This window comes from Leopardus geoffroyi, chromosome C1 (assembly GCF_018350155.1).
Source record: "Leopardus geoffroyi isolate Oge1 chromosome C1, O.geoffroyi_Oge1_pat1.0, whole genome shotgun sequence".
In the NCBI taxonomy this organism is placed as follows: domain Eukaryota; kingdom Metazoa; phylum Chordata; class Mammalia; order Carnivora; family Felidae; genus Leopardus; species Leopardus geoffroyi.
The window spans coordinates 219738125-219765579 of NC_059328.1; positions in this window are offsets into that span (position 1 = coordinate 219738125).

The following is a 27455-nucleotide window of genomic DNA, read 5'->3' on the forward strand; positions in this document are numbered from 1 at the left end:
CTTTGTGGCCTGGTGGGACGTGGCCTGCTGCTCCTTCCCTGTCTCCGTGGCTCTGGCCTGTGTCTTGAACACTTCAGACACCCTGCCCAGGCCCCCGTGGGCACGTGTGGGCTGCGTGGAGCAGGACTCTGACCTCTCAGGAAGGCAATGTCCCCTCTGCTTCCTCAGGAAGCTTGATGGACCAAAGAGGCTTGCGAGGCCTCATCCGCCATCACCCCTGACCTCCAGAGTCTGGGAAATCCAGAGGCTGTGGCTTTATCATACAGCGGGCATCAGCAAAGATCCGGCCTTCCCGGGGCCCAGACAGTCACACTGCTGGATCGCCATCTCGTGGTGCAGCATCTCCAGCGGGAACTCAAGGACCCAAGACTTCCGGTTCCCAGTGCTCCACAGAGGAGTGACGGAAGTGATGTGAGAGAGCACACCAGGGCCAGGGGACATCCTGGAAGTCTTCTCAGGGGAGGTGATCTTTAAAAGGCATTCCAATGGGCAGAGAATCCCGGGAAGAGATGCGAACAAACATCAGTAGAATCCCCGAGTCTTTATTGTGCCGAGCGCATCAGGGCAGAGCGCCAGTGCTGGAGAAGAGGAAGCAGCCCCGCCTGGCCTCATGGGGGTCACAGACGTGGAAGCAGAGGCCACGTCAAGACTAGTCACTATGGAAGTTACCAGTGCTGACCAATTTCCAGCTTCTGTCAAGAAAGAGATAAGCAGGGGCGCCTGGGTGGCGCAGTCGGTTAAGCGTCCGACTTCAGCCAGGTCACGATCTCGCGGTCCGTGAGTTCGAGCCCCGCGTTGGGCTCTGGGCTGATGGCTCAGAGCCTGGAGCCTGTTTCCGATTCTGTGCCTCCCTCTCTCTCTGCCCCTCCCCCGTTCATGCTCTGTCTCTCTCTGTCCCAAAAATAAATAAACGTTGAAAAAAAAATTATAAAAAAGAAAGAGATAAGCAGGGCCTTGTCACGAGGGACGATGGGCAGGAGCGCCCAGAGTTGGGCTAACTTCGTGCTGGGCACCGCTGGACGGTCTTGGACCCGGGGGCGGTTCAGTCCTCCCTGTGTATTTAGAAGTCCCCCTGGCCATCGGGGCTGTGGAGGGAGGAGCCTGCAGAGGGGCTGACAGGGGCCAGCGGAGAGGTGCGGGTGGGTTGTACGGTGTCCCAGCACGCCGATCCGAGCGAAGACTGGCGTGTCCAGTGCAGGGAGCTCTGTGGCCCCCGGTGCCCCCTGAGGCCTGCCTTTCCACCCCTGCTGTTCCCAGCTTTGCGCCGACAGGGACCCCGAGGTAGGTGTAGATCCCTTGAGGAAAGACACTCACCAGACGGAAGAGGGACGAGTGTCCGAGAAGTGGCTCGGCATTCAGTGCCTTGAAGCTGCGTGAGCTGCGACACGTGTGTCCATGTGCGGTGACCCCCACTGCTCAATCCGGAGACGGGCCGGCCCCGTGCCTGGGCCCCGCAGGCCTCAGCTCCCGTGCACCATCATCGGCCACCTGGGCACTCGGGGCCTCAGAGCCTCGGCCCCAGCGTCTACGTCCCACTTTCCCTGCCTAGGGCCCGTCTGGGGAGCCATCGGTTCAGGTCTCAGTTGGCACAGAATGTTCCAGAGGCTGAGCCGGGCTTGTACCCTTTCTCTAGCCCCTCATCCGTGCGGAGCTTTGTGCTTTTTGCTGTCACACGTCAGAAGACTGCTCTCTTAAGGGAATTTGTCTTTTACCAGCAGCTTCCTGCAGCGCAGAGTGGGGAGGTTGCAGGGAGCCCCCGAGTGGGAGACGACAGGGCCCCCGGGCATCCCACGGTGGGTCTCCGGCTGCACAGCCCGGTTAATGAAAAACACGCCGGGTGTTTCCCGCTAATTTGGTTTCCTGCCAGGACACAAGAGTCTGAGTGGCCCCTGCTTCCCCCGGGGCAGCGAGGCCGGCCCTTTGGTCCCGAAGCTGCCAGCCCAGCCTCACCGTCGGCCAGCCCCAAGCAGGGGTGCACCCCGCACGGCGAGCACACGGGCAGCCTTGCTCTTGGCCACCGCCCGGAGGTACGGCAGGTGGGGTGAGAGGGAGGGGGTCCTCCCATCCTGACAGGTGTCTCAGCCACAGCTGGCCCCCCCCTCCCAAGCACGCGGCGAGGGGATCCCCAATCCGAGGAGTCGCGGGTTCACCTAGCCCTGCAAGACGGGAGTGCCGTCGAAGACACAGCATGGCACAGAGTGACAACCTCCGTTTTCCTGCTTCACCCGAGACCCTGTCGCTTTCATCTGATCTGAGAAAACCCTCCTGTGCTTCAGCCCCCCTGCCTCTCGGCTACGCTCGCATGCTGCCCAGCAGAGAGCGGGGGCAGGTGGTCTGCTCAGTCCAGATCCTGGACACTTTCTCCCGTTTGCGGGTTCAAGCATGCAACCCTCACGGGCTTTTGAAAAAATGTTTAGTTTTGAGAGAGAGAGGGGGAGGGACAGGGAGCGATGAGGACAGAGGATCTGAAGCAGGCTCCAGGCTCCAAGCCGTCAGCACTGAGCCCAACGCAGGACTCGAACTCACCAACTGGGAGATCATGACGTGAGCTGAAGTCGGACGCTCAACTGACTGAGCCACCCAGGTGCCCCGGCTTTTTATGAATACCTGTAGAGCTCCTCTGGGGAATCTGAGGGTCGGCACGGACACAGTTCTCGCACAGAACCCCTAAAAGAGCCAAGTGCTACTCTTACGTTGAGGCAAGTCCAGCTCAGAGCCAGTGCCTCCGTCATGCACAAACACTGACTGGGCACCTGCCTCAGTGCCCCTTCAGGGCAGGAGGGTAATTCTGGCAGATCTCACAGCCATGGCGGCTGAGGAGGGAATGTCTGGCCTGCACCGGTGACATCGGGCCCTTTTGTGAGGGGACACCTCGACCAACAGGTGCGAGCTCAGGTTGCAGGCGCAGACAGGTGGATGCCCTTGAGCTTGGATGCCGGCCCCACACGTGCCACTGTGTGGCCTGACCCAGCCTCGAACTTCAGCCGCAGCATCTCTCAATGGATGAGAGATCTGATGGCCAGCTGAGAGCAGGGAGGAGAAACCAATGTGACCTGGTCCGTACTAGCCTGGGCCTTTGAATTCCAGCATGCCAGTCAGGAGGCTGCTGCAGGTGGAAGAAATGGCCCAAACAACAATAAAAAGTAGAGAGATATACGCGGTGTGCTGGGGGACAGCGCAACCAGATGCTGGCGGTCCCCGAGACGGGTCTTTGGCGGCCTTTGGTGGAGCCAGGGGGAGATAGTACCGTGGTCTCATTGGACAGACCTGCAATGGGAGATGACAAAGCTGAGATTAGGGTTCAAGGTCAGGATAGAAGAGGGGACAGGATAGAGTTGGCGTAGGGCTAGGAACAAGCCACCGCACGGGGGGTGGGGACAGGCAGGAGCAGCATTTTTCATGGTCAGCTCATTCCCCCAGCATTTACAGGGACTCCATTTTCCCGAGTGATGCTGAGAGTCCGGAAGACACTTCCTAAAATTAACTGATATGTCCCGGAGTTAAACACAGTCCTTCGTAATTTCCGAAAGCGTGCTCTCTGCATCTCAAGCCACCTTCTCTCCTGTTCTGCTGGCGGATCCTTCTGAACCCCCAGGACTACAAAGACCCAGCGGTTTCCCATCAATTAATCATCTGGGATCTGGAGTTTGAGAGCTGGTGGTCGTGTTCCAGCCCCGTCTGCAAATACCGGTGCCCAAGGGGACTTCCCCTCAAAGGGCATCCAGTGAGTGGAGGTATCTTGCTTCTGTGGCCCCGTCTTTCACTCTGGGCAAGGGGGCTCATCTGTGGCGAACCCAGCCGCCGAACCGATCTGCATAAATTGTTTGTAATATTCCTTTATTCTCTTAATGTCTTTAACGTCTTGGTGACCTGACCCCTTTATTGCCATGGAATCACCCTCTTTAGCCCTGGCGATATTCTTTGCTTTGCAATTGACTTTGTCAGATATTAATATCAGCACTCTAGTGATAAAGCAGCGTAAATTAGTGTTAGCACAGCACGGTTTATCTTTTTTCCATCCTTCTACCTTTTACCCATTTGTGTCTTTGTATTTGAAGGGGGTTTTTTGGGTAAACAGCATAGTTTGGGTCTTGCTTTTTATCCAATATGGCAGCACCTGCCTTTTAATGGAGGCGTTTAGACAATTTATATTCGATGTGATTCTTGAGATGGCTCAGTTTCAGCCCATCACCTTCCTTTTCTATTGGTCCCATCTACCAATTATTCTGCAATTTCTAGATTATTTATGACTATATTTATCCCCTTATAAGGCTCATTGGCTATAATTCCTTGTTATGTTATGTTCGTGGTTGACTTCGGGGTAGATTACACACCTGGGGTCACCTGGTGTGACCTCTCAGGTGGAGTCTAAGAACCGGCCAGTGGTAGCCTTCCATCCACCCTCCCCACTCCTGGCCTCTGTGCTGATGTGGTCACACATTTGATTCACACACACACATGAACCCCAAAGTCTGCTACTATTGCTTACAGTCAATTTTATTTTAAAGACACTTGTCTCCTAACAACAAGATTAACCTATCGACTAGGTGGTCACCACTTCTGGTGCCTCCATATTCCTTTGTGTCAACCCTTGTTTCCAGTGGTGTCATTTTCCTTCTGAAGAACTTTCTTGGAAGTTCTCGTGTTGTGGGTCTACTGTTGATAAATTCTTCCTTCCTTCCTTCCTTCCTTCCTTCCTTCCTTCCTTCCTTCCCTCTCTCCTTCTTTCCCTCCCTTCCTTCCCTCCTTCCCTTCCTTCCCTCCTTCCCTTCCTTCCCTCCTTCCCTCCCTCCCTCCTTCCTTCCTTCCCTCTTTCCCTTCCTTCCTTCCTTCCCTCCTTCCTTCCTTTCTTGCTTCCTTCCCTTCCTTCCCTCCTTCCCTTCCTTCCCTCTCTCCTTCCCTCCTTCCTTCCTCCTTCCTTCCTTCCCTCCTTCCCTCCCTCCTTCCTTCCCTTCTTCCCTCTTTCCCTCCTTCCTTCCTTCCTTCCCTCTTTCCTTCCCTCCCTCCTTCCCTCCTTCCTTCCTTCTTTCCTTCCTTCCTTCCCTCCTTCGCTCCTTCCTTCCCTTCTTCCTTCCTTCCTTCCTTCCTTCCTTCCTTCCTTCTCTCCTTCCTTCCCTCATTCCCTTCCTTCCTTCCTTCCCTCCTTCCCTTCCTTCCTTCCTTCCCTCCTTCCTTCCTTCTTTCCTTCCTTCCTTCCCTCCTTCGCTCCTTCCTTCCCTTCCTCCTTCCTTCCTTCCTTCCTTCCTTCCTTCCTTCCTTCCCTCTCTCCTTCCTTCCCTCATTCCTTTCCATCCTTCCTTCCTTCCTTCCTTCCTTCCCTCCTTCCCTTCCTTCCCTCCTTCACTTCCTTCCCTCCTTTCTTCCTTGCTTTCTTCCCTCCTTCCCTTCCTTCCCTCCTTCCTTCCCTCCTTCCCTTCCTTCCTTCCTTCCTTGCTTCCTTCCCTCCTTCCCTTCCTTCCCTCCTTCCTCCCTCCCTCCCTTCCTTCCTTCCCTCCTTCCTTCCTTTCTTTTTTTGATAATTTTTTTCACCTTTTGTTCTCTTGGGGGAAAAAGGCTTTGTTTCACCTTCATTTTTGGAAGATGCTGTAGTTGGGTTAGAATTTTAGGTTGACTTCTCTTTTTGTTTTTGTGATTTAAGCATGTAGCTGCACCAGCTTCCCACTCACATCGTTTCTGGTGAGAAATCTATTCTTATGTTCTCTTTGCTCCTCTGTACAGAAAATGCCATTTTTTCTCCAGCCTCTTTTAAGATTTTTCCTCCCCATCACTGGCTTCCAGAAGTTTGGCTCTAGTGCGACTTGGTGTGGTCTGCTTCATGTGGTTTCCTCGTGACCAAACTTCATTGAGCTTCTTGGGTCAAATTCTTTTTTAGCATTATGTCCATTTTCCTATAAATATTCTTATATCTTCCCTATCTTTACCTAACTTTTTGGACATATGAAATATTGTTATGATAACTGTTTTAATTTTTTCCCTGTTAATTCTAATATCTGAATCTATTTCTGGGTCTATTTCAGTTTATTGGCTTTTCTCCTCATTACATGTTCCTATTTGTCTGCTTTTTTTCACCTGCCCGATAATCTTCGATTGAATGCCAGGTATTGTCCATTTCTTCTTGTCGGGGGCTGGGTATTCTTGGATTCCTGTAAATATTCTCAAGCTTTGTTCTGGGTTGTGATTGAGTTTCTTGCAAACAGTTTGATCCTCTTGAGTCCTGCTTTTAAGTGGGATCAGAGCCTTGTTTAATCAGGGTACTTATTCTCCATGATGGAGATGGGGGCTGGTGTCCTGCCAGCACCCACGAGGTCCAGTCTGGCTGGAACTGCCACTGTTCCCAGACGTGTGTGAGTGTCAGGCACCGGCCCTGTAACCTTTGAGGTGATCCTTCTTCTGGTCTTGGGTAGTTTCCTTCACACACATCTGCTGATCAGAAACCAGCTTAATGCTTCAAGGTGAGCCTCTGTGGATCGGCGGCATGCTGTCAGGTAATGAAGCTGGCACTCTGCCCTGCAAAATGGGACTGCCTCGGTCTCCCCACACTCTCAACGGTATCCTCCCAATGCAGCGAAGCCCGTTGGGCATGCCTGGGCCCCCCTCCCTGTGCTGAAAGCCCAGCAGGCTGGGCAGTGGAGCCCTCATTTCTCCACGAGCCCACAGGGATCACTGTCCTTCGTTGCCTGAGCCCAGCGTCTTGACACCAGCTCTTTCATTTATTTTGTCTGGTTTTTGCTTGTTATTATTATTTTTTTTCAGGCAGAAGGGTCAGTTTGGCCCCTCTTACTCTATCGTAACCAGAGGGAAATGGCAAGGTCTTCAGTTGTATTTTGGCTTCTCCCTCCCCACTAGATCTGTCTCATCCGTAACATCCCAGTGCCTGCATTGGTACTGGGCGCACAGTAGGTGCTGAATATCGATGACATGATTCAATGAGTACATGAATTTTACAGGAATAAATAAGTAACAAGCAGAAGGCGTTTTTCCCAAGTGTAAGGCATGAAGCCACCATCTTGGCGACTTATTTGTACTTGAGCCTGGTCTCCCCTCGATGACACTCTTGAAGGTATTCGATGATACTTGATGATACTCTGTTGGGTTAATTAATTCATTCACTGATTGATTTTAAGTAGGCTTCACACCCTGCACTGAGCCCAATGCGGGGCTTGAACTCATGACCCTGAGATCAAGGCCTGAGCTGAGATCAAGAGTCGGACGCTCAACTGACCGAGCCCCCCAGGCGCCCCTGTAGGGTTTATTCTTCTAACACCCTTAGGACTTAACAACTTTGTCTTGCATGCTGTAGACTTTTAATAAATATTTGTTTAATGAACAAATGAACAGGAGACATTTACACGGGGGGTGTAAACAAACTTGAGTTGAGACACCCCCACGACACACTTTCTTTCTGCCTGGCAGTGCCCTCATTGTCTGCCCTGGCACCACACCATCGCAGCCCCGCTCAGTGGCCGGCCAGTGACAAAAGGGTGATGTGGGGACGCGGCCACCCAATGCAGCATTAATTCTCACCCTCCACGTCTGCGTCTTGTCAAGGTTTTCAGATCGTTATCGGATGGGAAGCGTGAGGGACAGAGAAAGTTACGCAAAAATGTTAGCTGCTGTGGAAACGGACGACAGAATGTTAGCATAAGTCAGTTGGCAAACAGAAGTGTCTCCACGAATGCGGAGCCTAGGGCAGTGCCTGGCAGGTGGGAGCTGCTCACTACGTCTGGCATCCCAACTCAACAGTTCATCAGCTGCTATGGACACAGCTTGTCAGGAGGGACTCTCCCCTCCAGGACGTTCAGGTAAGCAGATGTGGCAGAAGGGTCCCTGGGCAGGCTGGTGACGGGCTTCAAAGCAGCTTGCGTCAGGGCAACAGGTGTCAGCCTTGAAGGGGGGAGATCATAACTATTAATCAGGACACAGGACACAGGACACAGGGCACAGGGCACACTCCCAACCGGAGGGGTGGCTATCCTGTTCAGTTAGGGGGCACAGGACACAAATAGCCCTCTGGCTGGAGCAGAGCAGAGGCCGTGAAGACCAGAGAGCGGAATGCAGAGGGGGTGGGGAGCCCTTGATTCCTCTCCCCTTTTGGACTAGCTTTCAGGTTTCCCATCTGTGACTGAACGCGCTCCCCTGCCCAGCAGTTCAGATACAGCGTGTAGGTCACACTGGGATGAATGCAGGCTCCTGGTGGCCCCGGCCACCAGCCTGCCTCCGCCCCAGAGCCTGGGAGCCTGGGGTGCACGGCATTTCGTTTTTAAAGCCTGGCAGCAGTGTGATCAATACCTGACCCTAGAATATTTCCGAGCCATTCTCATCGTTGAGTGGATTCCACTTGGTGGTTGCAAACTGTGCTGGTTCTGAGTGGTGTCAGTTCTAAGCAACCCCCCCTCCCGCCGCGTTCTCAGCCCCTTGGAGAAGCCGAGGGGGCATCCAGCCCCCAGAGACAGAGACCTTGAAATACTCCGGGAAAGACCCTCGGCACACGGGCTGTGCTGCACGCTCACAAATCCGCTGCGAGCACTGCCCTCTTGTGGTCACGCCGCAGAGGAGACACTTCCCACAGGACGGCTCGTGCACAGTGGAAATGGGTTCCCCGTCAGGAAGAGCCCGGCTGATCCTTCTGTCCATGTCGCGCACACACACCTGCAAGCGAGTGGGACGTGACATCAGGTTATTCTCCTCTGTCATGAAAGAATAACGTGAACATTCGATTTTCCAAAAAAAAAAAAAAAAAAAAAAAAATGTCAGAACCGTAGATCATGGTGGTGGATGTCCAGAATCACAGAATGTCCAAGCTGGAATGAATGTCTAAGAGGACCTTGTTCAAATCCCCCTTTTGTGAAAATTGCCGGAGACTAAAGTCCAGAGGGGTGAGGGACGTAGCTCACGCAGCAAGTTTTGGACTGTTTCTGGAGCAGTCTTTGTGCGTGGCTCTGTCACACCCGGGAGTGGCTCCCGCCACCAGGCACCGGGTCCCTTCGCATGATCCCCCAGCAGAGAGGAGGGCAGGGAGACTCAGGGGCAAGAGGCCTGCAGGGAGGAGATCTGAGTGGCCCTGTGGGCAGGTGGCTCACTTCTCCCCTTGCCCAGCCCTCTTCCTGTGCTGGGACCATCTCTGGCCCCAGCCTGGCTCGGGGGCCCTAGTGCCAGGACCAGACGAGACGGGCTCGTGTGGCCACACAGATGAGGCACCAGCTGGGCCTCGAGAAGAGTAGGGCCTGACCCAGAGCCTGGTCTTTCTCTGGATCTGTTTGCTCTCTGCTTCTGGCCGCTCCTTGCTCGTCACATGGGGCCACCGGTGGCTGCCTTGTGACCTCATGGAGTACTTTAGGAGTTTGGGTGGGGTTTTTTATTTTGGTGTACAAATGAAATTGTGATTTTCTTTTCTTTTTTTTTTTTTTGCTGTGGTGGTAAAATATATATAACATAAAAGGTACGGTCTTAAACGTTTTTAAGTGTAGGGTTTAAGGGCTTTAAGTACATTCACGCTGTTGTGCAACCATTACCACCATCTGTTTCCAGAGCTTTCTCATCTTCCCAAACTGAAACTTTGTCCCCATGAAACACTGAGTCCCCGTCCCCTCCCCCAGCCCCTGACACCCACCCTTCTTCCTGTCTCTGTGCATCTGATTATTGTATGCCCCGTGTATAAGTGGCGTCACGGAGTATCTGTCCCTTTGTCACTGACTGATTTCACTGAGCACGATGTCCTTTTTAAGGCTGAATCACACTCCCCTGTGTGGGTGGACCCCATTCGCTCCCCCAGTCCCCCATGGATGGACACTCGAGTTGTTTCCACAGCAGAGCGGTCACGTCCCTCTCTGCAAGTGGACCCGTGTCCCCCCCGCCCCCCGGGGAGCCAGGCATCCAGGAGACCCTAACTGGAGGCCACAACCCCCCTGGGCAACCTGGATTCCTTCCATTCCGGCTCAGGCTGCAGCTGGGAATCTGATCTGTTTGAAGTTTGGAAATGGATTCAGAAGGATCCAGAACCTGAAAAGAAATGTCCTTCCAGCTGATTTGAACACGCAGAAAACTTCTCAGTTCTCTGAAAAGGTGGTTCTCAAATGAGCAAATCCCCACCAAATGCATCAGACGGGAGTGTCCTTAGAAGGCGCGTGGGTGGTGACGATCTGGTGGCCGCAGAGTTGGAGAAAGCTCGGTGTGGCCCGTGGGGAGTTCGGTGCTTCAGCCCACTGTCTCTGCACTGTTCTCATGAAAGCAAACACAGAATCTGTCTGTAACTGGGCTTCCTCCTACCTCTCGCCTCCCGTCCTCCCTGAACGTAAGTGTGCAGGACGGGACGTTGACGAGTCTCTGTGTCACTCTGCTTTCTGTTCGCGTCTGCACCCACCGCGCTCTGGACCTCACTGGCACCGAGGGCTTTTTCCGTCCCCAGAGGCCAGGCCACGTCCCCGGGTCCCCAGCCACCGTGAGGCCATGGCCCTGGCTGTCACTCTTGCACATTTCCCTGCCGTTGGCGAATTTTCTCTTTAAAATCCTGCAGCGGGATCACCGTGTTCCATGCAAACGGGCTGGCTGTGCCTTCCCGCCCCTGAAAGCTCAGGGAGCACAGGTAAACGTCGTCTCTGCTTTGGTTTCACTCAACATGCTTTGTCCAAACAAGGGCGGAGGCCCCTCCTCGCCCCCTGGGAGGACTCGTGCACGGGCCGGGGACAGCGGCCCCCAGGACAGGAGCCCCACCGGCCGGGCAAGCGCGGGTCCCCGAGACCCAGCAGCCTGAGCACTCGAGGGTTACCCAAAGTTCAGTCAAGCTCCTCCAGTGGAGGGTAAGCGCGATGAAAAAAAGTTCAGGAACGCTAAGGAAAGCCTCAACAATGGACCATAAAGCTATTATTCCCTCTTTAGGAGCTCTAGCAAATTGCTTTGGAAAATGAAAGTGCCATAGAAGGAATATTTCCAGTGGGACCCAGGGACGTCCTGTATGCAACTGGTCACTCAGCAGTCTGGGGGGGGCAGCTGTGGCAGCGACGTTAAAGTTCTGAGTTTGTTTTAAGCTGTGGCCTTGGCTAATCGCGACGGGGCTTTTTAAAACAAACTTCCAGTTTTTCTACCGAAATGATAGTCCACTCAAGTCTTTTAAAAACTGACTTTTAAAACTAAAAATGTGTTCTCGTGGCGGTTCCTTCACTTGTCGTAAAATTAATGGAGACCATTTCGTAGTTAATGGAATTGTTTCTTTCAAATTACTTTTTAATTTCCACTTACTTGAGCTCTTGGAAACTGCAGGTTGCAAAATTGAAGCTTAGGTGAATTTCTTCTTTATTAGCAGAGAGGAAGGCGCCGAGGCCTTGCCAGACAGCTTTGCACTGAATTACAAATGAAAAGTAATTTTAAATCGTGCAGGAAAAGATCTCACTGAAATCACACAGCTTTCTTTTTTGCTGTAGCTGGGCGACGTTTGAGTCTTTCAAACCCTCGCATGCAACCACGAAAACAGAGCAAAACCTCTGAGTAAAATATTGGCGAACCCCATGTCAGCCTAGGCATAATTTTATTTTCATTATCTTTTTCTTTTTTAATCTCTGACTTTATTGAAGGCTCTCTTTACACTTCATGTGTTGGTTAGAAATATTGGTAATTGTGAGTGTATCTTCCCAAAAGGGTTTTCTAGGAGAAGAAAGGAGAGGGTTTAAATCCTCTTTTCCCATTGTTTCAGCTGCATTTCTGACACAGCACAGTGATATTTTTGATGAAAATGTCTATACCAAGCCTCTGGGTTTTCCTGAATTTGTCTAGCTAGAAGGGAAGGACCAAGATCTTTTCCGTCTGTAATTTTTTAAAGGTGTAAGACATTTTTAAAAAAACCCTGCATTAAATTAGCAACGGAAACAGTGGTCTCTGCTTCTAAACATTTGTAGAACTGAGAATCACTTCTTTTCTCTAATTCTGGAGCGTGCACAATTCTCACACAACACCCACGTCCTTACTTACACATGGACACACAAACACAGTCACTGCAGACTGCAACATTTCTTCCAAGATACATGCCCCGCGGTGTTTTAAAATGAATATGTTGGGCCCATCGACTCATTAGATGACAACAGGTTTATGAGACACCAGGTCTGGGACCACTGATTGTTTGCTGAGCCTCCTCCTGGGAAGTGTATCTCCTAAGGAGAAAACAGCGTGGCAGGAACGAATGGTAGGAGGCTGGTCTCACGTGCCATGCCAGGTGACACTTGCTGCTTGGCGGTGACACACGAAGTAAGCACATCCGCAGAGGCTCTGCATTTACCTGGTCCTTGATGTTTGGAGAAGGACGGCCGTCTGTGTGCAGGCACGAGTCCGCCCGCTCTCGCTGCTCAGACTGGGATGCCTTAACTCCGCGTCTTCTGGCACTGGCTCCCGGAGCGGAGGCATGGCCCCTGACTTTACTGTGCAAGCGCTCCCAGCAGGTTGGAGGCGGCGGGCGCACCTGTGGGGACCCCTCCCCAACACACCCCCCACATCTGAAAACCTTGCCACGTTGCCTCTATCTTTGAGGGGAAACGGGTTTGTGTACTTTTTCTGGATTCATTGCAAGAGCGCTCGGCCCGGGTCGGGCCCCAGCTCTGCTCCTGCCCGTAAATCTACAGGTGTTGTCGGCCCCGGTCCAGTCCGGCCCCGGGGCCGCCAGCCGAGGGCTCCGTGTAATCAGCTGGGCTCCCCTGCTCGCCTTTAATCAGCTGCTGACACCTCACTGTTCAATATCACGGCGAGCCCGGTCACACACAATGAAGGACAGACTCCTGGAATTAAAAAAAAAAAAAAAAAAAAAAAAAAAAAAATCTCTGCTTAGTAACAAACATAAAATCCATCATTATTCAATGCAGAGGAATTTTGTTTTACTGTAACAAAGCATCAGTTCTATTCCTGGTGCTTTATTTTGATTGCAGGAGTTCTTTTTTTGACAAAGCCCGGGTCTCTGTACAAAGAAACATTGTATCTTTTGTTTATTTTCATCCCTCGGAAATAGGGAACACAAAATAGGGAACAATCTTTTACTGGAGAGCAATTAGTCCCATCCCTGTTTCAGAAAATGTTTGAACACACAGGCTTAGAGAAGAGAATAGTCCCTCAAAAATTACCAACCATTAAGTCATAAAGGCGACTTAGAGGCTATTTTCCTCCAGCAAATAACCATAATTTCCTCGACATCCAGTTCTTTTTGTAATTAAAGTCACTTATTCATTTGAGGATTTAAACGTGCTTTAATATTTTAAATGTTAAATGGCCTCAGTGTCCGCGTAAAACTCAGTATTTTGAGCCCAGCACGGGGGTCAACTACACATATAATTTTGCCACTGCTCTGTAGTGCGTGTTCCCCTTCTTGGAATAACGGTTTCAAACGCTAGCATGCCGCGGGCAGGAATCGGGAGACAATCCGTGCTGTACCCGGCGGGGGCTCTATTTTCCCTGGGCTCCTCCAGAATCTCCCAAATGAGTCTCAAAGCCTGAAGGTTTACGGCAAGGCAGAGAGAGGGTCTCGGAGTGTTTATTGATACAGAATGTTCGAGACTGACAGACAGGCCTTTGCGTATGATCAAGCAACTTTCTGTGCAAATCTTATGGAATGTGGCATTCCAGACTTTAAAGGGAAGGAGAGATCACCATGGCAACGGCACATGGGGGCTGGAGATGGGGAATCCCCTTGGGAGCTCAAAGGCCAACAGAATTTTAAGCGTTTGCAACTTAAAAAAGAAGAGGAAAACTCCGTTAACTCTGTCAACGATGTCTACAGAAATGGGATATGGTTAGAGGTCTCTTCAGAAAGATCCGAATCAACCCAGCTCAGGCCTGGACGGTATGACCTGGAAAGGACAGTTGGTTTTATTTTTTAAAAAAGGGCAGGTCCTGTTTTTTTTTTTGTTTTTTGTTTTTTTTTTTCTGTTGAAGAGGGAGATGTTGTCACTGCTAACATCCGGGAAGGAGCAAAATTTGGGAAAGAGGCCAGGGACCGGCCAACAAGTGTCGTCGGCTGGGGGCCGCCCCGCCTGTGGGCTCCTGACCACCCAGGCTCAGTCTCTCCCTGCTGGGAAACACGGCACAGCTGAAGGCCGCCTGCGGGCCCCGGGCAGCCTGGCCCAGCACGCGGCTCGGAGACAGGCAGAGCCTGTCAAATACAGCCCGTGGCCAGCGTGACGCGTGCAAGTGTCTTACGACGCAGGTGAGAAACGTGAGAGATGGGGTGTAAACAATTGTGATTTGTGGCATCTACAAGAGACAACTAAGAAAAGATAACAGATTTGTAAACGGGGTACGTCGATCTCACTCAAAGCAGATCATTTGTGTAGCGCCTCGCCCCCCCGCGCCCCGGTGTCCCGTTCCCAAAAAAAGGCCAGCGTGAGGATCCAGGGGTCGCTGGTCAAGTGAGTCAGCATGTGCTGGGAGTAGAGTGTCCGCGTGGTGGGGACAGGAGCCGCCACGTGGCCCTGGGGCTCTGCAGGACTCCCGGGCCGAGGCCGAGGCCTGGGGACAACACAGATACGGAAGGCACCCAAGGCTTCTGGGGATCCCAAGAGGGCCACGAGCCACAGGCGCAGGCTGCCGGCTTCCCACCTCCCGTGCTGGCCGTTAACGCCCAGAAGTGAGGCAAAGCCTGAGAGTTCTCTGGATGAGGAGGTCGAAAGAGGGTTTCTGTCCCGTGTGTTTGTGGCCAGGTTAGTGCAGCCCTGAGTCCCAGGTGGTGGTGAGCCTGGCATGCTACAAGCCACACCCCAGACGTCACGACCACCAGCGTCATTTCACAGTGGCCCTGATGGCATGGGCTCCAGGGGCTTGAAACAAACACATCGTACGTGTATGGTAGAGATGGTGAAAGGGCCCAGGGGCCAGTGGTCCCAGTCTCTGGGGGACAGCAGGGTGGCGGTGGGGGGGGGGGTCTGATGTCCCCTGCGGGGCCTCGAGGGGTTCCAGGCTTTCCCACCTAGCTGCTGATCTTGTGTGATTCATTTTGTTTCCCAGAATCTTTATTTTCTTGTCTGAAACACGGGTCTAATAATATCTTTGCCACCTCCAGGGACAAGCAATCAAGAAGAACAAAACCAGGTGCCAATGGAGGGAGGGAGGGACAGAAGTGGGAAGAAAGGAGATGTCCGTAAATGACCTTTGCTCTCTTCCTGATTGTGAAAATGACCTCTGGTTGTCATAAAAGTCCTTGGGAATGTGTAGAAAGTGGACAGGAGAATATGAGGAAGGCAGTTCCTACCGGAGTCCATAAAAACCTCTCTTTCCCTCCCCCTCTGGCACTTGCAAATGGGCTCACGATTTGACAGAGTTTTTATTGTGATAAAACACACACATTACCTATAAAATTTACCATTGTAACCATTTTAAAGTACACAGTTTCAGGGCATTAAGTACATTCATGTAAAACTGTGTGGCCATCAGCACCATCCGTCTCTAGAACTTTCTCATCTTCCCAAACAGAAACTCTGTCACCATGAAACACAGACTCTCTGCCCCTCCCCCAGCCCCCAATGCCCGCATCCTTCATCTGTCTCTCTGAATGTAATTACTCTATGTACCTCAGAAGTGGCATCATACAATATTTTTCTCATGTGTGACTGACTTATTTCGTGTAGCATATGTCTTCAAGATTCGTCCATGTTATAGCCTGTGTCCCAGCTCCCTTCCTTTTTAAGGCTAATGCTCTGTTCCATCCTGTACCAAATTTTGTTTATCCATGTATCTGCTGACAGACACCTGTGTTGCTTTCTCCCCTTGGCCAACACTTCTTATTTTGGGTTCTTGTTTGTTTGTTTTTTTTTAATAGTCATCCTAATGCATGAGATGTGGCATCTTGTCATGGTTTTGATTTGCATTTCCCTAATGATTAGTGAGGTTGAGTGTCTTTTCATGTGCTTATCAGCCATTGCATATTTTCTTTGGAGAAATGCCTGTTTGAGTCTTTTGCCCATTTTTGAATTGGATGACTTTTTTTTGTTGTTGTTGTTTATGGATATATATAGATTTATAAAGTGTTCTTCTCACTTTATATATGGGGAACATCTTACCTTGGAGATGATAAATGAATGTCTACATTCATGGTTTCCAACCCATCTTTCTGTCTCCCCTGTGCTCTTGCCCTTGAAAGAGGGGTTAGGTAGTGGTTACAAATGCAGACTCTGGCTCAGACCCCAGCTACACGCTTTACCAGCTCTGAATTTCTGGGCAGGTGGCCTCCTCTTTATATACATTTTCCCACCTGTGGAATGGATATTTACTAATGCTTGCCACCTAATGGTGTGGATTATACAAATCGATCCATGTAAAATACTCAGAGTCCTACAGGAACACAGGAAATACACAGAGCACTCAGCTGTGTAATTTGTTGCTGTTGTCCTGAATTCCACACGATGGGTCTGGACGCTAGTCCAAGGAAAAGCAGACTCACAAGCAGCAGGGTTTCCTGGGATGCCCACATTCATTCTAGCGCTGTCACTGAAACTGAGGCTTGGTTCCCTTCCCTTCTGGCTCTAAATAATACCCTTCTTTGAGATCACAAAATTATCAGTTTAAAGTAACTTACCCCGAGAGGTTAGGTAACTGGTGCTGCGGTTACATTCTGGAAGTGCTTGAAACTTCACTCTGCTTCATGGGGAGGGTGTTTGCAGAAAAGAGCTTGTGTGTGATCACAGGTGTGCTTTGGAGAGAGACAAAATCAAGGTGGCAAGGAGCTTTCCAGCAGCCTGGCCCCATGCTGCCTGCTCTCCACATCGTCTGCCCTCCCCCTGGACCCTCTGCTCTGCCCTAGCCCCGCTCTGAACCAGCTCCTCACCAAGCCTCCCCACCCCATCAGTCTGTGACCTTTCTCCCCACGCTATTACCTTTCCGATCTCCCAGCCGAACTCCCACCCCGTCCTACTGTCCTGGAAAGGGACTTTCAGCTCAACTTGGGTGGGCATTTCAAAGATGTGGGACTGTGAACAACACATTGGCAGGAGACAGAATACTTGAGTGCTTTTGAAGGCAATTTATTGAATTAGTGTTGCTGGAATTACACGTGTGTGTGTGAGCGTGTGCACACACACACATACACACACACACACACTTTCTGCTATCCCCCCATTTGAACAAATTCAGTGTAAATGTAATGAAAGGTAACTAACTGTATATTAAATATTTTTACATATTAAATGTTTTGAAACTAAATTTCACTTTCTTTTTGTAAGTTTATTTATTTAGTTTTATAGAGAGAGTGAGAGTGGGGGAGGGGCAGAGAGAGAGAGAGGGAGACAGAGAATCCCAAGCAGGCTCCACGCCCTCAGCGCAGAACCTGATTTAGGGCTTGAACCCACCAACTGTGAGATCATGACCTGAGCTGAAATCAAGAGTAGGACCCTTAACCTACTGAGCCACCAGGCGCCCCTAAATCTCTGTTTCTGATGAACCACTGGCTATGTCTTCTTGATTAAAAAGAATAGGTTAGGAATTTTAAACGATGGTGGAATTGTTTTCCATCTTGATTGTGCCGGTGGTTATGGAGCTATATGTCAAGTCTGTCCTTTGTAGGGTAGATTTTAGCCAATGTAAACTACGCCCTAATCAGGACTGGACAAATTCTGGGTCATGAATGAAGGACGTCAACGGACTCTACACATGACACCAACAGTCCATCAGCAAACTTTTTTCACATAATGAATAGACTCAGTGGTTATTCTGAAACCTTGGGAGAACTGGTGTCCAATTCTAAATGTGGACCAACTGTGGGAGTCTGTCTTTTTGCCTTTTCAGCCCTCCTCCCTTTCCTGGGAACCGTAGTCTCTCCTTCTGGGGAACTCATCCTCCCCTACATGAACCAGTGGTGCAGAGGGGCCTTGGGTCGTGGGGGCGGACATAGCCCCCAGCAGAGCCGGGCTGAATGTATCTATGCAGGTGGTGCTGGTCTACTGGGAGGTGCAGGCACAGGTGAGTCAGCATGCTGTTGATGGCCAAGGTCAAGGTGGCCAACGTCAACTGGGTGAAAGAAGACAAAATGCAGGTGAGAAAGTTGGAACTCATGGACCCAGAGAAACAAGGGCAAGAGAGTCCCAGCAGTGCTCTGCTCCTGGGTCCTCACACAGGACCACCCTCCGTGGTCATGCAGCCTCTGGACTCCTCTGAAGTGATGTGTCCCTGAGTAACGAGCCTGTCTTCTCTGTTTGAAAATGGAGCCAACTTTTTAAAATGCCCCTTCCAATTTGACCTTCAAAATAAAAAGGCTGTACAATTATACATGTGCTTTAATCTAGCCATTTCCTTCTAAAGCACTAACCTAAGGAAATCCTCATGAACATGTGCAGATAGGTAGCTGGAAGTGTGGTCACTGCAGTTCTGTTTATAGTAATAAAAAGTTAGAAACGACCTGAGTGTGAAATGTCAGAGCAACATGGCCTCAGGCCTTGGGGGCGGGCATAGCCCCCAGCAGATGGAAATGAGACACAGTACACACTACAAAGGAATGCTGTGTAGACATCGGGAAGAGGTCTGATGACACGGAGAGAGGGAAACAGTGTGACTTTGCATTTCAGAAGCAAGCTTTCAAAAATCATGACCACCTTTCTGTTGCATAAAAACAATATATGAGGGAGGAAAGAGGGGTGTCCTCTGAGAAGTCGACAATCACTATCTCTGGAAGTGGGATTCCGGAGGAGTCATTCTTTTTTGAAAAAAATCTATTATTTTATGTATTTTTCAACAGTCAACATGTGTTGCTTTCGCATTAAACAGTTTCTGGCCTTTTTAACCTTTTACCATTTATTTATTTTTGAGAGAGACAGGGACACAGTGTGAACTGGGGAGGAGCAGAGAGAGAGAGGGAGACGCAGAATCCGAAGCAGCTCCAGGCTCTGAGCTGTCGGCACAGAGCCTGACGCGGGGCTCAAACCCACCAGCTGTGAGATCATGACCTGAGCCAGGGTAGGACGCTCAACGACTGAGCTACCCAGGCACCCCTGCATTAAATGGAAACGACAAATTTGTAACTACAGAGGAATAAATCAAAATAATATCCATTATCCCCTTTTCTAAAAATCCCAACAGAGATGGGAGGAAATCAGGGCCAGTGTGACTAAGAAGCTTGACCAAGACTTGACCTGTAGTCATGGAGGCCCAGTTGGGCTGCCCATCAGGGAGGGGAGATGGCAGCCACCCTGAGGCCGGCCGCTCCCTGGACACAGGGTCCTGGCTGGGTCCTCCAGAGGACACTTATGCCTTCGTGTTGCATTAAGTGAGGAAGGGCCTGGATCAGGCTCATGGAGTGGCAGGCATACAAATTTGATTAATATCAATTACTAGTAAGACCAGTCGAGTTTGTAAATATACTGTTTTCACCATTTCCAAGTGCAGCTTGGTGGCCACATTTTGTAGTTTTCAGGGTGCAAGTTTTTCTCCTCCTAAGTCTTTAATTCTTTCCGATGCTCTTATACATGGAATTGTTTATTTAATATCACTTTCGGACTTTTCATTGTTAGTGTATAGAAATGCACCTGATTTTTGTGTGTTGATCTTATACCCTGAAATTTTGCTGAATTAATTTATTAGTTTTATCAGTGTGTGTGTGTGTGTGTGTGTGTGTGTGTGATCTTTAGGAAAGGGGAGGTAAGCAGAGGCAGACAAACATCTATACAGAGGTGCAGTTCAGGGGAAGCGAAACTCATAGAGGCTCAGATAGGCAGTTCCAAGAACTAAAAGACACTTCAACAAGAGAGTAAAGACAGGCTTTACACCATCTTCTGGACCCCGGGCATTTGAGAGACACTCATTGTAAGACAGATTGTTTCCTTGAGGCTATGGGTTGACCCTGAAGTCCTTTGGGGACTGCTGTGAGCAGTGCAGGTGTGATACAGAGGACACGTAGGAGTCAGGAGGAGCTGCCGGGCATGTGGACAGAGAAACAAAAGTGAGGACCGAAGCCTGTTTCCCCTCCAAGAGCCGTGGGGTGAGGTAAGAGGAAAGTCACTGACACCTTCTGGTCATCGCTTACTCCCCGGTTCTGGGTCTGCACCGCCTGGGAGGAGGGAGTCAGCAATGAGGCGGTGAAGACTGCTCACCTGCAGAAAACTGAGTCTGTAGTGAGGAAAACAAGATTTTCAACGTTATCTCAAAGTGCAGATAAGAAAATTATGAGCAAGAAAATGATAGACACAGAAGACAGAGGATAAAGATCCAACCCATGGAAAAAAGAGGAAGTAGAAAAGGCCAATGAAGGTTATGATAGAAGAAAGTGTTCCTGAGCTGTTTGCAAAGACCTGTGCATGCAAGTCAAGAGGACCCGTCACTCACTACCCAGAGTAACTTTCACATCTAATGACTCTTTTGGAAAAAGGAAAAGAAAGAAGGAAAGAGGAAGAAAGAAACAAAGGAAGGAAGGAGGGAGGGAAGGAAGGAAGGAAGGAAGGGAGGAAGGGAGGAAGGGAGTAATGAAAGGAGGAAAGAGGAAAGGTAGAAAGGAGGCATAGAGTAAAGGACAGAAGAAGAAACATGATACTTGGAACTGATTATACCATGTTTCTAGTTAAGGAAGACTAAATATCATAAAAACATAAACTTCTAAATTAATTCAAGTAGAAATTCCTACAGGATTTCTCTCACTTCATTAAAATAGGTTCATCTGGTAGAAGTGGACATGACTTCAACAGATGAGGAAAAGAAGGGACAGGAAGACAGACAGGGAAGAGAAGGAGAGGATCGGCCCATGTAGATATGACCATGCTTCAATCCACGATAACTGAGTAAATTTCTGGTCATTCCAAAGGACGCGGCAGTCGTGAGATTTGTCCATGTCTGCTCCAAACACTTAGAACTGCTGATTTAGCCTTAACGTATTGAGCCAAGACAGAAAGCAAGAAAGGAAAATCTCCAGCTCCCAGAAATAAAGAAGAAAATTGGCAGCTACAGCACTGAGCAGGGGTTGGGGTTGTGCACTCCCAAGGGGGTTGTGGAGGCTTTGTGGTAGCAGAGGCCACAAGTGACCATGAACAGTGAGGATCTGGAAACACTCTTATTTGAATCGAGCAGATGAGAAATTAGAAAGGACAGAGCAGAAAAATCTGTGCTTCTGGCCCCAGGTCATGGTCTAGAGGAAAACTTTCATAAGGCTATGCTTTGTGCATGTGTGAGGCCCAAATTCACACTGCTCCTGGAGTGTGCAAACACCATGCTGAAAACCAAGCTCACAGACAAGAATTTGCTGTGGCTAAGTCCAGTGAGCGTCAACCAACACAGATCACAGAACTCATCCCCCCGAGCAGAAGAATTCACACCCAAAGAACCAGATGTACCAGAATAATCTGAATGAAACTCTAAAGTAAAGATACTTTACATACTCCAAGACCCAAAGGAAAGCAAAATAAGAACAGGCAATTATGAAACAAACATAAAATCTGAAAAACAATCAAATAGAAACCCCAGTTAGTGAAGTAGAAAGAAGGAAATAACTTCCAGTAATAGACATGATGTAGCTGAAGAGAGAAATCACCAAGTGGAAAAAGTCTGGTCGCTCGGCAGCAAGCAACACCGAGAGATGAAGACATGGGAATACAAATTGGAAATTCAGAGACATAGAAAACAAATAAGAAGTTTAAATATGCACCCTGTAGGGCTCCAGAAAGGCAACAGTGGGGCTTCAGAACATGCAGTGTTTGCAGAGATGGCACCTGAACATTTTCCGGAACAGAAGGAAGGTGTAAGTGCTATGATTTGGAAACATCCTGAAATCATAGACAGGCTAAATAAAGCAAATTCATATGAAGACAGAGCACAGCGAACTGCCAAATACCAAGGAGAAAAATCTTCAAGGCCACCTGGATAAAAGGGCAGACACACAAAAAGGGAGCAACAGCTCTGCCAGTCTCCAGGGTAGACCAGACATCAGAACACGGTAAAGACCTACCGGCATTACGTTGGTCAGTGCAGATCCGGGACAGACAGACGAAAGGAGCAGGACAGATGGCCCAGAGACAGAGAAGTGGGCACTTGACAAAAGGAGGCATCACAAAGCAGTCAAGACTGGGGAGATTAGTCATTAAGTGGTATTCATACAGTTGGTTAGCTATGTAAGAAAACACACCAACTGCCTTGTACAGCTGCCATCATTAGAGTGAAGACGTAACATTTTAAGTAACAATAATACAAAACGTGACATGCGTTATGCATAAATTAAAAGTGAGTTCAGGGCGCCTGGGTGGCTCAGTCGGTTGAGCGTCCAACTTCGGCTCAGGTCATGATCTCACAGTTCGTGAGTTTGAGCCCCGCGTCGGTCTCTGTGCTGACAGCTCAGAGCCTGGAGCCTGCTTCGGATTCTGTCTCACTCTCTCTCTGCCCCTCCCCTGCTCATGCTCTGTCTCTCTCTCTCTCAAAAATAAAGATTATGGAGCGCCTGGGTGGCACAGTCGGTTAAGTGTCCGACTTCAGCCAGGTCACGATCTTGCGGTCCGTGAGTTCGAGCCCCGCGTCAGGCTCTGGGCTGACGGCTCAGAGCCTGGAGCTTGTTTCTGATTCTGTGTCTCCCTCTCTCTCTGCCCCTCCCCCATTCATGCTCTGTCTCTCTCTGTCCCAAAAATAAATAAACGTTGAAAAAAATAAAAAAATAAATAAAAAAAAGATTAAAAAAAATTTTTTTTAAAAGTGAGTTTAGCATTGATGATGGTCAAAGAAACGCAGATCAGGACAATAAGCTATCAGAAGCAGAGACTTTTAAAATTAAATCAATTAATGAATGAATTTGTAAATGTTTATTCCTTTTTGAAAGAGAGAGCAAGCAGGGGAGGGACAGAGAGAGACAGGGAGACAGAGGATCTGATGCGGGGCCCAAACTCACAAACCATGAGATCATGAGCTGAGATGAAACCAAGAGTGGGACCCTTAACCGGCTGAGCCACCCAGGCACCCCTAAGCAGAGAATGTTTTTAAAATTGGTCATGTCCTGTTCTGGGGACAGGGTGAATGCCTGGGTTATGGCAGGGGTGGGGATACAAACTGGAAGGACACTTTCAGAGAGTGTGTGAAGTGTATTCAAAGTGATCATGTGTCCATCGTCTTTGACCCAGGAATGCCAGGCTGAGTCACCTACTTTAAAGAAATAGTAAAAAATGGAGACAATTATTTGGGCATGAAGATACTCATCACCACCTCCCTTATAATAGTGAAATCTGAGAATAACTATAATAGCCATCATCAGAGTTACATCTTTAAATAAACAAAGGAAGATTAAGCAATGAAATATTATATAGTCAATATAAACTGTTTCCCAAGAGTTTTTAATAAAAGAAAATGTACATGGGATGATGTTAAGTACAAAAAAAAAAAAAAGATTATGTTGCTGTAGACGGAAGATGCTCACAGGTTCTTTTAAAGAGCGCGCAGCTGGCGATGTTTTTGGTGGTTCTCTCTGAGTGGTACGTTGTGGGAGACTTCTAGTCCCCTCTTCACACTTGTGTGTAGTTTCCAAGCTTCCTACTGTGAGTACTGCTTTATACGCACCACAAAATAATGGATGTTTAAAAAATTAAAACCCCGGAAGGAAAAGAATCCTTTGACTTCAAGGTGCACTATGGTTTAACAAATGGCGAGAAATGTTGCCCAAGAATCTTGTGTCAGAAAGTGTCAGAAACCTTTCTCTGGGGAGAAAAGATGGTGGGAGGAGCACTTGTCAGGGGCTTTGAGGACGCTCTTTGTTCTGGGACCCGATGACATGCGGGGAGAAGGTTCTAGAATGTTAAGTGCCCTTATCCCTTAGCTCTTTGCCCTTGAGCTATGCTGCCACCTTCTCTTCTTCCCACAGGACTCAGTCTCAAGTCAAAAATTGTGACCATTGCACCACAGCTGCCAAGAGGGGGACCAATTAGTACAAAGTAAATATTTCTCAAGTGGGAAAGTGAGTGGAGGCCACCAGAGCTCCCCTCCGAAGGCAGAAAGCACAAGGGTTCATGCACCCCCTGGGCCAGCGGCAACCAGAGATGAAAGAGACAAGAGAGTGTCCCACAGCCTTCTGGGCCGGTGCCCACTCGGCAATTAGACCTCAACATTTATTTATGGAGCTAGCATTGCACACAACGCTCCCATTTCCGCCTGCAGATAAAGAGCAGAGATAATGAGCTGGGCATGGGCGTGGAAGCTTCAGGAACTCTGTGCAGGGACCGCCCCGCAGCAGCAGGCTTGCGGAGCGCCTGGTTCTGAATGAGAGTCAAAGAGTTCCGCTCACCCCCCGACTCCCCTGACCCCCTTCTCACCACTGGCCCTTCCTCCCATGCATCTTCCCAGGGGATATTTATAGGGTGTCCACCATTTCTGGGAGGCAATTTGAAAGGAAAAATAAGGCAGAAGTGATGCCCTTTCCTACTCCGAGCTTGGGGATGCTGTCGCTGGCCCTCACTGTCCCACGTCCTCTGCCCCCCAGCCCGACACGTTCTGTCACCAAATACTTGCCTGGACCTGGCAGTCTCAGAGATCATTAATAACGAAGACCGAGAAGCCACCTCCCCAGCTGTGCTGGTGATCTTTCCAGCAGATCTGTGCTCCCACAGGAGTGTTCTTGGGCCTTCCGGGTGTAGACCTGCATGGAACAGACAGGCTGCTGGCTCACGTCTGGGGGCAACCGGGAGTCTGAAAATTTATAGCGGCTTGCTCTCACAAAATTTCCTCACCTGTCTTTGGACCCGCTGTTATTAGCATTAGGGTAAAAATAATAAAAAAGAGCTCATACCTCAGAAACCAGCGGGGTGGTAGCTGATGAAACCCGTCACTGTAAACTTGGAGTATTTTCGAGCTCACCGGAGAGAGAGAATGGCCTCTTTCTCCCCCTCAGGTAGAACCACTGTTTCTTCAAACGTGAAATTGAAAGGCCAGAGAGACAAATAGATTACCTAGTACGTTTTGAGATGTAAAGTTAACTTGGCCATTTTAAAGAATTTAGAAGGATGTTTTTCTTGGGGCGCCTGGGTGGCGCAGTCGGTTGAGCATCCGACTTCAGCCAGGTCACGATCTCGCGGTCCGGGAGTTCGAGCCCCGCGTCAGGCTCTGGGCTGATGGCTCAGAGCCTGGAGCCTGTTTCCGATTCTGTGTCTCCCTCTCTCTCTGCCCCTCCCCCGTTCATGCTCTGTCTCTCTCTGTCCCAAAAATAAATAAACGTTGAAAAAAAAAAATTAAAAAAAAAAAAAAGAAGGATGTTTTTCTTGTCCGAATGACCGTAAGTCCGCGTCTTCTAGAAGTTTTTGGAAGTCCCCTTGTACCCATCGTATTGTTGTGTTCAATGAAAACATATTCCGAGGAACATGAAATGATTAGTTAATTCAAACATACTCCATCGGTGCCTCCGTGAGGTCCTTTAATGCTGATGAAAACATGCCTCGTGGGACAGACTCAGTCCCTGCTGTGTCTCTGACGGCATGGGATCGGATCCAATGACTTGAGAAAAGAAATACGGCGATTTTCCTACAAACCCCGAGAGCTGGTTTGTGTTAGCTTTGTTGCATTAAAAAATAAAATAAAAGGGGCTGCAAACATATAGCAGCCTTGCTATTTAAAACAGGCAAGGAAAATCTAAACTTCTGAAAGGACGAGCAAGGGTGGCCAGCCAGTGAATGTCAGAGTCGTCAATGACTTTAGGGGACTGAGAAAGGATCATCGGGTCTTGTGCGGGTGCATTTTCACCCCCAAGCCAGATTGTCCACATGGGACGAGGAGCCTTCTATCTTCTCTTTTTCCAAAACGCACATGGATGCTGAGCTCCCTTTCTGTGTGAGCCGTGTCTCTGAACAGTTGCGATTCATCTTGTGGGGGTTACTGTTACATGCAAAATTTTATCTGAAAAACGACGAGGGAAGTATTAGAAAGAGCTCCTTGAAAATGGAGTCTAATTTTGTTTTATTTATAAATTTTTTAATGTTTATTTTTGAAGGCGAGAGAGACAGCGTGAGCAGCGTGAGCAGGGAAGGGGCAGAGAGAGGGGGAGACACCGAATCCAAAACAGGCTCCAGGCTCTGAGCTGGCAGCACAGGGCCCGACGTGGGGCTCGAACTCACAAACCAGGAGATCGTGACCTGAGCTGAGATTATGACCTGAGTTGAAGTCTGTCGCTTAACTGACTGAGCCACCCAGGTGCCCTGGTCATGAATGTTTAGTAAAGAGGGGCCATCTCCGCTGGAAACAATCCCCACCTCCTCTTGGTTCTCTGCTTGTCCAGGGGAAGAAGAATTACCTTTGGGCACATGCGACCGCTTCTGGGAGGCAGGTGCTCAGGAGGCTGTCCTAATGCTCCGCCTGGAGGATTCTGTAGACCTGCAAAGCATGACCTTCAGCGTCCTTGACCGTGGACTTTCCTGGCGTGCCCAGGACAGGGGAGCCGCTTGGTGGCAGAGGGGGCCATTGGTATCAGCGGGCACCGGACAACATGTGATGGGTTCCACTTAGGCTCTGAGCTCTCTTCTTGTCCCACGACAGAGAATTTCCCAGGAGAAGTTACATTTGAGAGATTTTATATACAGTGGCAGGACACCTCCATCCCAGTCCCACACCCCAGTGAAATAGTTCCAGGAATCTAAGTGTGGTGCCCTTACACAACTGGGACAGCAAGTGCCCTGAGGTAAGATAAGGGGCAACCCCAACCTCAGGGGTGGGAGCACCACGTCCATCTCACGGCCCCGGCTTCCCTCTTTCTCCCACTTTGCGAACTTCAGCCGCCGATGGGGCGCAGACAGGGTGGTGAGGCCCCGGGGTGCTCTTGGTGCTACGCACGCTCTTAGCTGGGCTGCATCCCTGGCAGACGTCCAGAGTCCTCTCTTTGCCTCCTTTTAGTTGATGGCAGAACTCAGTTCCTTGCAGGGGAAGGACCAAGCTTCTCAACATCTAGAAGTGGGAGTTCACCAAATGGCTGCTTGCAGGAGAATCTCTCTGGCCTCTAGACTATTTGCTCCAGGGCTCACCTGATTGGGTCAGGCCCGTCCAGGATCATCTCCCTTTGGAAGGTGTGGCCCATTCTCAGGAGGAGGGGACTCACGGCATGGACACCCAGGGTCAGGGAGCCACACTGGGGCTCTCCCTGCCTCCCCTCTGTGTCCCACATGGCAGAGTGTCAGAGTAGCTCAGTCCTCGCTCGGTGCTCAGCCTCTGGAACAGCACGGTCCATGTATTTGCCCCTGTCCTGGTGCCTCCTTCCTGATGTTCCGTGTCTTCCACGCTCTTGTGCGTAGAGAACATCCTTCTAGAGTTGCTGTGCTGGCGATAACCTCCTGAGTCTTCCTTCATCAAGCACATCTTTGGTTCCCTTCTGTTCCTAAAGGGTAATCTTGCCGGAGATGAATTCGGAGGTGCTGAGCCCCTCCCTGCTGGTCTCCAGGATTTCTGGTGAGATGCCCTCTGTCATTCCAACTGTCTCCCCCTCTCTGGGTAAGGAATCAATCCCCCTGTGCTGATTTCAAGACTTTTGCTTTGTCCTTAGTTTTCTAAAGTTTGGTTGTGATGCATTT